Below are 10,000 nucleotides of genomic sequence, written 5' to 3'. Positions count from 1 at the left end.
TGTATATGTATATGTATATGTATATATATATATATATATATATACATATATATATGTATATAAATGTATATGTATTTATATATATGGAGAGTTATGAGTTATATTTTCCCGGGACCTGAACATTTTATCCTTCGTAGACTTTCTTGGCTTTCTTCATTGATTTAGTGATCAAACCTCCGGGATACAACAGCTTTTTAAAATTATTCTAGATATATACCAATTCGTCTTCTAGGAGTCTTTTTTTGTCCCTAATTCTATGAACACAGGGTATATTGATAATTATTTAACGGATGGTGGAGTAAATGTAACTAAAATGTCTTCCAGTGCAGGTAAAATATCTAAAAAGCTTGTTAATAACCGCAATAACCTCATTATCATTTCACGTATTCCCTGCAGCGGCTGTCCCTCATCATACTTCAACAAATCAGGACGAAGGATTGAGAAACGCCTGAGTGAACACAAAAACGACCTTAGGGTACATAGAACATCTAACTCCCTGGTTCATCACGTATACCAATGCGGACATCTACCTGACTGGAGCCGAGTAGAAATTCTACACGAGGGACTTGAGAAGAAGATGAGAAAAACTATGGAAGCTGCGCATATCATCACCAAGAAAAGCAACAACGACAGAGAGAGATTTACCTGACTTTCAAAGGCAGCAAGTGTCTTGATAATTAAATTCAATAGCCAAAGGGAGAACCTGGCACATCCAACCACTCATAGCTTGACGGGTTCCCTCTCGCTACGAGTATAAAATGTGTGATCTGAATGTAATGCAGCAGTCCTCTGAAGAAGACCAAAGTGGTCGCAACGTTAGGGCAATAAATTTATTCCCAACCCATCTTCGTTTACCCTTCCCCACCTAATTCTCTCTCATTTGTCTTCAATACTTTATATATGCATATATATATATGTATATATATATATTGATAAGTATTTTAGACTAATAATTTGAATGATGGAGAACATAAAAACACAGGGGAAGGCTCGGAACCTTAAAGACTGTAACGTTTCGTTCTACGCGAACGAAATGTTAGTGTTTAGGGTTCCGAGCCTTCCCATGTGTTTATGTTCTCCATCACCCAAATTATATATATATATATATATATATATATATATATATATATATATATATATGTATGTATATGTATAAGTATATACATTTATATATATATATATGTATATATTTATATATATATATATATATATATATATATATATATATATATATATATAATATATATATATGTATATAGAACCAATCACTATGAAGAAGGCCATTCATAGCTGGGCTCAAAAGAGTGGGAATTGAGATATATAAAAGCACAATCAAACTGAATAAAAATTAAAAAGAAAAAATAGGCGTATGAGTGATGTTAAACAAAACGGAATGTAACAAAACAAAATGAAACATGGGAAGACAATATAAATTACAATCAAATTAAACGAAAAAAAAATCACTCGGTGGTCTGGTAATCAGACAAATTCATAAGAAAAATATATTCGTTATGAAAAAGTGAAAATTGTGGGAATATCTGGAACATTTTGATATTTTTTAAAGAAAATAACTTAAAGTCATGGCAGCTCGTAGTCATTTGAACTCTCCCTCCATTTCCCTGAATCATTCAACTTGAACTTTTAGGCAGACTCCTTGTTCATCCCTATCTTTTGAGGGTATATGTGATTTATCTGAAGCTATCATGAACAGGGTCATCAGGAAAGAAAAACATAGGGCCGTAGCGTGTTATGTAGTGTTCGGTGATAATGAATGCTCCTTGTCTTATGTCGACATCATCTCGTATATCCTGGTTAAATCGAGTTGTGCTCTGGATCTTAATCCTTCCAGTGGTATCTCCTAGTCTTCAGCGGACACTTTACGCTTAAACACGACTTTGTCTTAAGCACGACTTTGCTATAAAAACACGACTTTGTCTTAAGGACGATTTTGTTTTAAACACGACTTTGCATTAAACATGACTTTGTTGTAAGCACAACTTTGCCTTAAAAACACGACTTTGTATTAAGGATGACTTTGTCTTCAGCACGACTTTGCCTTGAACACGACTTTGTGTTAAGGACGACTTTGTTTTAAGCACGACTTTGCCTTAAATACGACTTTGTCTTAAGAACGACTTTCTTTTAAGCACGACTTTGCCTCAAACACGACTTTGTCCTAAGGACGACTTTGTTTTAAGCACGACTTTGTCTAAAGCACGACTTTGCCTTAAGGACGACCATGTCTTAAGGACGACTTTGCCTTAAACACGACTTTGTCTTAAGGACGACTTTTTCTTAAGCGCGACTTTTTCTTAAACACGACTATGTCTTATGCACGATTTCAGAGTCTTTGTAAAGATCAAGTCACACCCGTACACCGGGAGTGATTTGAATTTCATACTTTTTTCTTCGGGTAATAATACAAAAATTATTCTTAGGCTCTGTTGCGAAGTATTCTTTTATTTCAAAAATATAGATATTTTGCTTCTGTTGAAGTTTTACATACATACATACATACATATACTAAAGGCTTTTTCCCCCCTACACGGGGGGTAGCCAAAAAGAAAAAGGCACAGAAACCACTCCCACCCATTCCATTTCCTATATATTCCACTCCCCTCCACCCTCCTCCCTCACTCTTATCTTGGCACCTCCTGGATGACGGGTCATCCCTGCATCCTGTCCACTGCCCCGGGTCAGAAGCAGTGTCGCAAGACACAGCTGATCCACAGCCAGGCTGCTGTTGTAGTTCTAATTGTGGAAAACATATCTTTTCAGGTGTAGCAGCAATATTTGTGAATAACTATTCTTGGGCTTTCAGGTATTCAGGCTAATAATTTCTGCTTCTCATCGAGAAAATCTCAAGTCTTGATAGAGAGAAGGCTCTTGAAATCTCTCCCCACAAAGCTACTAGAATCTATCTTAGATCTCTGTATATCTACCAGACTTCAACCTGCCATACAAGCTCGTCTAAAGTTATCCCAAACCCATGGGCTTTGATCAAATTAAAGTGATCTTCAATCCTAATAGCTTATCCCTCCTACTCCAGTTCGACAATCAATAGTGTTGCAGATCTCTACTGGGAATCTTTAGAGTTTAAAGTAATAAACGTCTTTACTTTGAACAAAAATGTATTTAAAAAAATTAACAGAATATAAGAAACTTTTAACACATGGAACTGTGAAATTTTGAAGCTTGATTTTAAAATTTGGAGACATCTTATTGAAACCATTCTCAATAGAAAACTCCCTGCGCATTGATAGACAGCGGAGCATGCGCGGTAAAGCCTAGGTCCGTGATCCACGAGTGATGTAAGAACACCTCCATGTCTCAACACAATCCAACAGTGATTCTTTTAGTTGAGGCACACCCTTCCTTCGCGGATACATCATTACCTGCAAAAAAGGAAAAAGGAAAATAGAATTAAAAAAAGGAAACACTCCGACTCTATTGTTCTTTCATATCTTAAGTAAGACATGTAGTAATAACTATTCAACACTACATTTCTTCAAGATCAATCAATGCTTCTTTATAATATAAATCAAACACTTTCTTGAAGATGGCAATGCCATAAATAATTGTTGTCGAAAGTATCCCCCCCAAAAACAAAAAAACTGAAGTGTGAACTTCCAATATGACAAAAAGAATCAACGCAGCACAAGTAATAAAAGAAGCGTAAATCAAAGTAAACAAAATTTAATGAACACGAAGGAATTTGTCCGAAAAATGTAAGATCAAAAGATTAATTCACCAGCCGATTTTCTTCTAGCATAAACTACGAATCTAATCCTATTTAGACATTGCGTTCTTCATGTAAGACCTCTGGAAAGTTCACAAACGAGATAGAATGAAACAGAACGAAAAAATATGAAAAGCTAAAATGATTCATCCAAGTGGAGTTTGCGTTAATAATAAAAAATAAAAAAAATAAACAAATAGATATATAAATAAATGAATAAATGAATGAAAAATAAATAAATAAATAAATAAACAAATAAATAAACAAACAAACAAATAAATAGATAAATATATAAATATATAGATAAATAAATGAATAAATAAATAAATAAATAAATAAATAAATAAATAAATAAATAAATAAATAAATAAATAAATAAATAAATAGATAAATAAATGAATAAATAAATAAACATATAAATAAATAAATGAATAAATAAAATAAGTAAAAAAATAACTTAATCAATTAATATATTAATAGATAAATAAATTAAAACAAAATAAGTAGATAAATAAACAAACAAATAAATAAATAGATAAATGAATAAATAAATATACAAGTAGATAAATATATAAATGAATAAATAAATAAATGAATAAATAAATAAATAAGAATAAATAAATAAATAAATAAATAAATAAATAAATAAAATTGAATAAATAAATGAACAGAATAAATAAGCAAATAGTTAAATAAGTAAATAAGTGAATAAATAGGTAAATAAATAGATAAATGAATAATAAATAAATAAATGAATATCAATAAATAAATAAATAAATACATAAGTAGATAAGTGAGTAAGCAAATAGATAAATAGATGAATTAATTAATAAATAAATAAATAGATAAATAAATAATTAAATAAAGAAATATATAAATAAATAGATAGATAAATAAGTAAATAAATAAATGAAAAATAGATAAATGTATAAATAATTAGATAAATAAATTAATGAATAAATGAAGACAAGAAATAAATAAATAAATAAATAAAATAAATAGATAAACAAATAAAAATTAATAAATAGATAAATAGATAAATAAATAAGTAAATAAATAAATAAATGATAAGTAAATAAATAAATGAAAAATAAATAAAAATTGATAGATAAATAAATAAATAAATAAGTAGATGAATAAATAATTAAATAAATAAATAATAGATAAATAAATAGATAAATAAATAAATAGATAAATAAATAAATAAATAAATAAATAAATAAATAAATAAATAAATAAATAAATAAATAAATAAATAAATAAATAAATAAATAAATAAATAAAAAATAAATAAATAAATAAATGAATAAAAAATAAATAATAAAGAAATAAATAGATAAATAGATAAACAAATGAATAAGTAAATAGATAAATGAAAATGATAGACATGGCTAAAACTTGCCATGGGCCTATCATTTCAAATAACTAGATGACTGATTTTAAAAAATGATGGATCCAAAATCACAGAAAAAAGTGGTCATCAGTCGCAGCTGAAGACTTAATCTAAAAAAAGTTTTGCCCAGCGTTAGTCGATTCTATTATACTGACTCCTCCTCCATTTCAACCTTATTTTGGATGAAAAAGGACAACATTGAAAAAAAAGTTATCAAGTGAATCAAGGCCAACTATTTCATATGGGTGGCTAACTATCTACATCTGCGAAGTAGTCTTAATATATGTTAAATAACATTGGTATACCAAAGGTATACCATAAGTATACCAAAGAAATTGAAAATGCAGGCCTGTAGTGGTCAGAAGAAAACGATAAAAAACATTTGATATGGAAAGGGTTGATTAATATAGAGCCCACGAATTGGTATCAGAAAACGGAGTAGAATTGCCTGATGGAATCAAAAGTACAAAGAAAAGTATCTTTCGGTGAGAAGGTGGGTAACTGAGAAGGGTTTAATGTGTTAGTGAAGGGATACAAGATTACTAGACAATATAGCCTTTCACTACGAAAACTGAACGAAATGTTGACGCATCGCACATTCTTTAACAAGCATTACGATCAAGATTATATGACAACAAGAACAAAAGAATATAAAAATGGAGGAGACTCCAAGGAACCATTACGCCTACACTAGGCAGTTCCATATCCCTTACCATTTTTCATCCATCTCTATAAAATTATCTAATCTTCTCTTAAAATAATAAATTGTTTCAGCAGTAACTACTAAGTCTATTCCATCCATTGTGAACCACTCTGTAGCTAAACCAGTTCTTTCGTATCTCCTTCTTAAACCTAAATTTGTCCAACTATATCCATTGGTATGAGTCCACCACCCTGCTTCTGACCCAGGGTGGTGGACAGGATGCAGGGATGACCCGTCATCCAGGAGGTGCCAAGATGAGAGGGAGGGAGGAGGGTGGAGGGGAGTGGAATATGTAGGGAATGAAATAGGTGGGAGTGGTTTCTATGCCCTTTCTTTTTGGCTACCCCCCGTGTAAGGGGGAAAAAGCCTTTGGTATATGTATGTATGTAAATAGATAATCTGCGATTTGTGATAATTACTAAACAGCAGCCGGTACTTGGGTACTATTCTTGGGTCGTCCAACATCAGAGGACCAAGAGTTTGTCACCCTCAAGATGCTATTGTCCGTCTTATATAGCGGTCGTCTTCGGAGGAACAAGAAGAAGATTCCGAAGCTCTGAAGACCAGGAGTGAGTCTCCTAAAGACCCATCAAGCCAAGAGTTAGTTGAAGCCCCACTAACAACAAACAATAACAACAAACAAACAGAGAAACAACAACAATAACCTGGGCCACGAGAACAAGAACAGCGGCAGCCGTTACAACCCCCAAAAGTCGTGCTTATTGCTTGGTCCGCGGTCTCAAGTGGTTCCCTCTTTATTGTTATGACATTTCTTTTGCTTCTTTCCTGTTTTTGCTTGACCCAGCCCCCCAGACCCGCCAGCCCCAACTCCCACTCTCCCCCCGGTTCCTCGGCACCAGTGCCATCACGCTCGTCAAGTGGACGAAGGCAAACACACAGCTAATCGTCACAAACGAATATTAACCCTTAGACTTAAACAAATATCGTTCAGCGAGAGCTGGAAAAAGAAAAAGATAAAGTATCAGTCAGTTTGTTTATTGGCTGGCTTAAGACGGCTTTATTCCTATTCCGGGGAATAACAATTGGATATTTTCTAGTTGTCTACAGGTAATTTCAGTTAGAATTCGTCCTTGCGAAGGGTTAACTTTTTGTTAATATTTCAACATAAGAACATAAGACTGAAGGAGAATGCAAGAGACCATAAGGCCTACACTTGGCAGTTCCACATCCATTACCACCTGTCACCCCCATCCATAAAGTTATCAAACCGTTTCTTAAAACAACTGATTGTTTCATTGCTCACTACATAGTTACTAAGTCTATTCCATTCGTTGACCACCCTATTAGCAAAACAAATATTTCCTATTTCCTTCTTAAATCTAAATTTGTGCAAAATAAACCCATTACTGCGAGTCCTGCCTTGTTGTCTTAGTGTGACGACCTTATTTGCGTCACCCTTGTTAAAGCCTTTGATCCACTTATACACCTCTATTAGATCACCCCGCACTCTTCGTCTTTCCAGAGAGTGTAAGTTAAGGCGCCTGAACCTCTTTTCGTAAGGTAAATTTCTGAGCCCATTCATTATTTTGGTTATTCTCCTCTGTACTGATTCTAGTGAATTGATGTTCATTCTATAAGACGGAGACCAAAACTGTATCGCATAGTAAAGGATGGGTCTAAGTAACGTTAGATAAATTTGATAATTACCTCTGCATTTCTATTCGTAACCGTCCTAGCAATGAAACATAATGCTCTGTTAACTTTATTTCTGACGCTAACGCGCTGTTTCCTGGATTTAAGGTCATGACCCACTAGAACTCCGAATGTTTCCTGGATTTAAGGTCAGGACTCACTAGAACTCCGAAACCTCTCTCACACTAGGTTTTCAACCCTTTATCAGAGGGTTATGTCTCAGATTATCTGAATGAACCATACATTTTATTCACCTATGAATAAAGAGCACAATCATTTCAAAATTAAAATAATTCTCATAACCCTCCCCCTCCCCACCCCCCAAAAAAAATCTATGCCTGGTGACAGATTATTTAATTTAATTCTGTAGCAACTTTCCCCTGGATAGTTAAGTGACTGTGATCTATCCTTGTTAAGCACCACAATCCATGGAGAGCTTTTCGTTTTATCACACTTGCCACCAGATCAATTAATTCATTTCCATGTTACCACCTTGGTAGTAAATGAGCTCAAGTCAAATCAAAACATGGCTTAAACCAAGAGAACTAACCCTTATATAGATGGATATGCAATCCCAGGACTGAATTCATTCATCTAATAGCGTCATGATCCCAGGCAAAATAAGTCACGCCCTTTTTTAATTCCTAGCCAATCGCAGGCCTCGTCTTAGTAATAGGCGTCATTCGAAAGCAATTATCATTGGTCAGGGAAAAATGGCGTCTCTGATTTTTCGACTGAAACTACTGAAGTGACTGTATCCATCAATACATATTGCAACGTAGTAGTATTACTTTATTGCTATAGCAATTTCTACTACACCTTCCTTTAACTGATAAATGTAATCTCACACACACACACACACACACACACACACACACACACACACACACACACACACACACACACACACACACACACACACACACACACACACACACACACACACACACACACACACACACACACACACACACACACACACACACACACACACCACATACACATGAATACATATATATATATATATATATATACATATATATGTATATATATATATATGTATATAAATATATATATATATATATATATATATATATATATATATATATATATATGTATATATATATATGCGTAAGTAACCACTAGGAAAAGTAAACTAACGAAACAGAGCGCTTTCGTATAACTACATTTTCAGTGCAGGGCATTCGGAGAGGTAGTGGAAGAAATACACGTGCGGACGTTTGAACCGTCCTGGTAACCAACAAGTATGGGACAACTGCTCATGATTTATATTGCAATTTAAATAATTTTGAAATTCCATGAGAAATATAACTATCTAATTTGTACAAACCTTGATGGAAACTAACATTCATACCCTTACTAGATTTGATCAAACTGCATTCAATTAAATTTCTTTCTGTTATGTCGTCGTTGTATGTGATGACTTTAGCGTTATACCAGTCAACTGGTTGGTTAAAATGGTTCATGTGGTTGAATATGCCGCTAGATTGATTTCCTTCTCTTAAGTATTTCATGTGTTGATTGATTCGTATTTTGAGTGTTTTAGCAGTCTGACCAACATAAAACTGATTACATGATTTACAAGGTATTTTGTACACACACCCTTTATCACCATTAACAGAAATATTTATGAGCAATTGTCTTACAGTGTTCTTATTGTTAAAAATTACATTAATGTTGAATTTACGTAATATATTTGGAATGTTTTGCTGGTTCTCTTGGTACGGTAGAATTAGTAACTTACTCATATTGAAAGTTTGAGTTTACCTAAGGTTATGAAATGTCCTTTTAGCACAATTGTAATCTGTGTCATGAATATGTGTGGGGTATTGTAGCTTAGTACCGATATCGTAAATACATCTTATTTCATCATCGATGTACTCTGGGCTGCAAATGGGCAGGGCCCTGAGGAACATCGAAGAAAAAAAAATCACTTTACGCCATCAGGGTGTGAGAAATAATAGTGTATATATGAACAAACATTGGTTGGTTTACGATATACACTAAACTTCAACTCACTTTCACGGCGGTAGATATTACAATCGAGGAAAGGCGAAATACCTTCACTCTCTATCTCCACTGTGAACTTAATGGAACTGACCAAATTATTAAGTTTACATAATAAAAACATTTACATTATCTTGAATGGGCCACAGACATAGGATGTCATCAATGTACCGCATCCATGTAATGTTGGGGGGAATGATCTTACTTAAAATTCTAATTTCAAAAAACTCCGTATATAAATTACTCAGTTAGGGGGAGAGAGATATACCCATGCTCATGCCAAATTTCTAAAAATAAGATTTATCATTAAATTGGAATTTACAATGTTTAACACACAATTTAATCAGTTCAATCAAGGTGTCTGAGGGTAATGGTAAATCGTTCTTATCTAACTCTTCTTTTAGATAGATTAAAAGGTCATCCAAAGGAACTTTCGTAAATAAACTAACAATATCATAACTTACCAATTTAAGTTTATAATCTG

The sequence above is a fragment of the Oratosquilla oratoria genome, chromosome 15 (assembly GCF_046742065.1).
Source record: "Oratosquilla oratoria isolate Oo_2021 chromosome 15, ASM4674206v1, whole genome shotgun sequence".
NCBI classification, from domain to species: Eukaryota; Metazoa; Arthropoda; class Malacostraca; order Stomatopoda; family Squillidae; genus Oratosquilla; species Oratosquilla oratoria.
The sequence above is the reverse complement of the archived record's forward strand: the minus strand, read 5'-3'. Positions refer to the sequence as shown.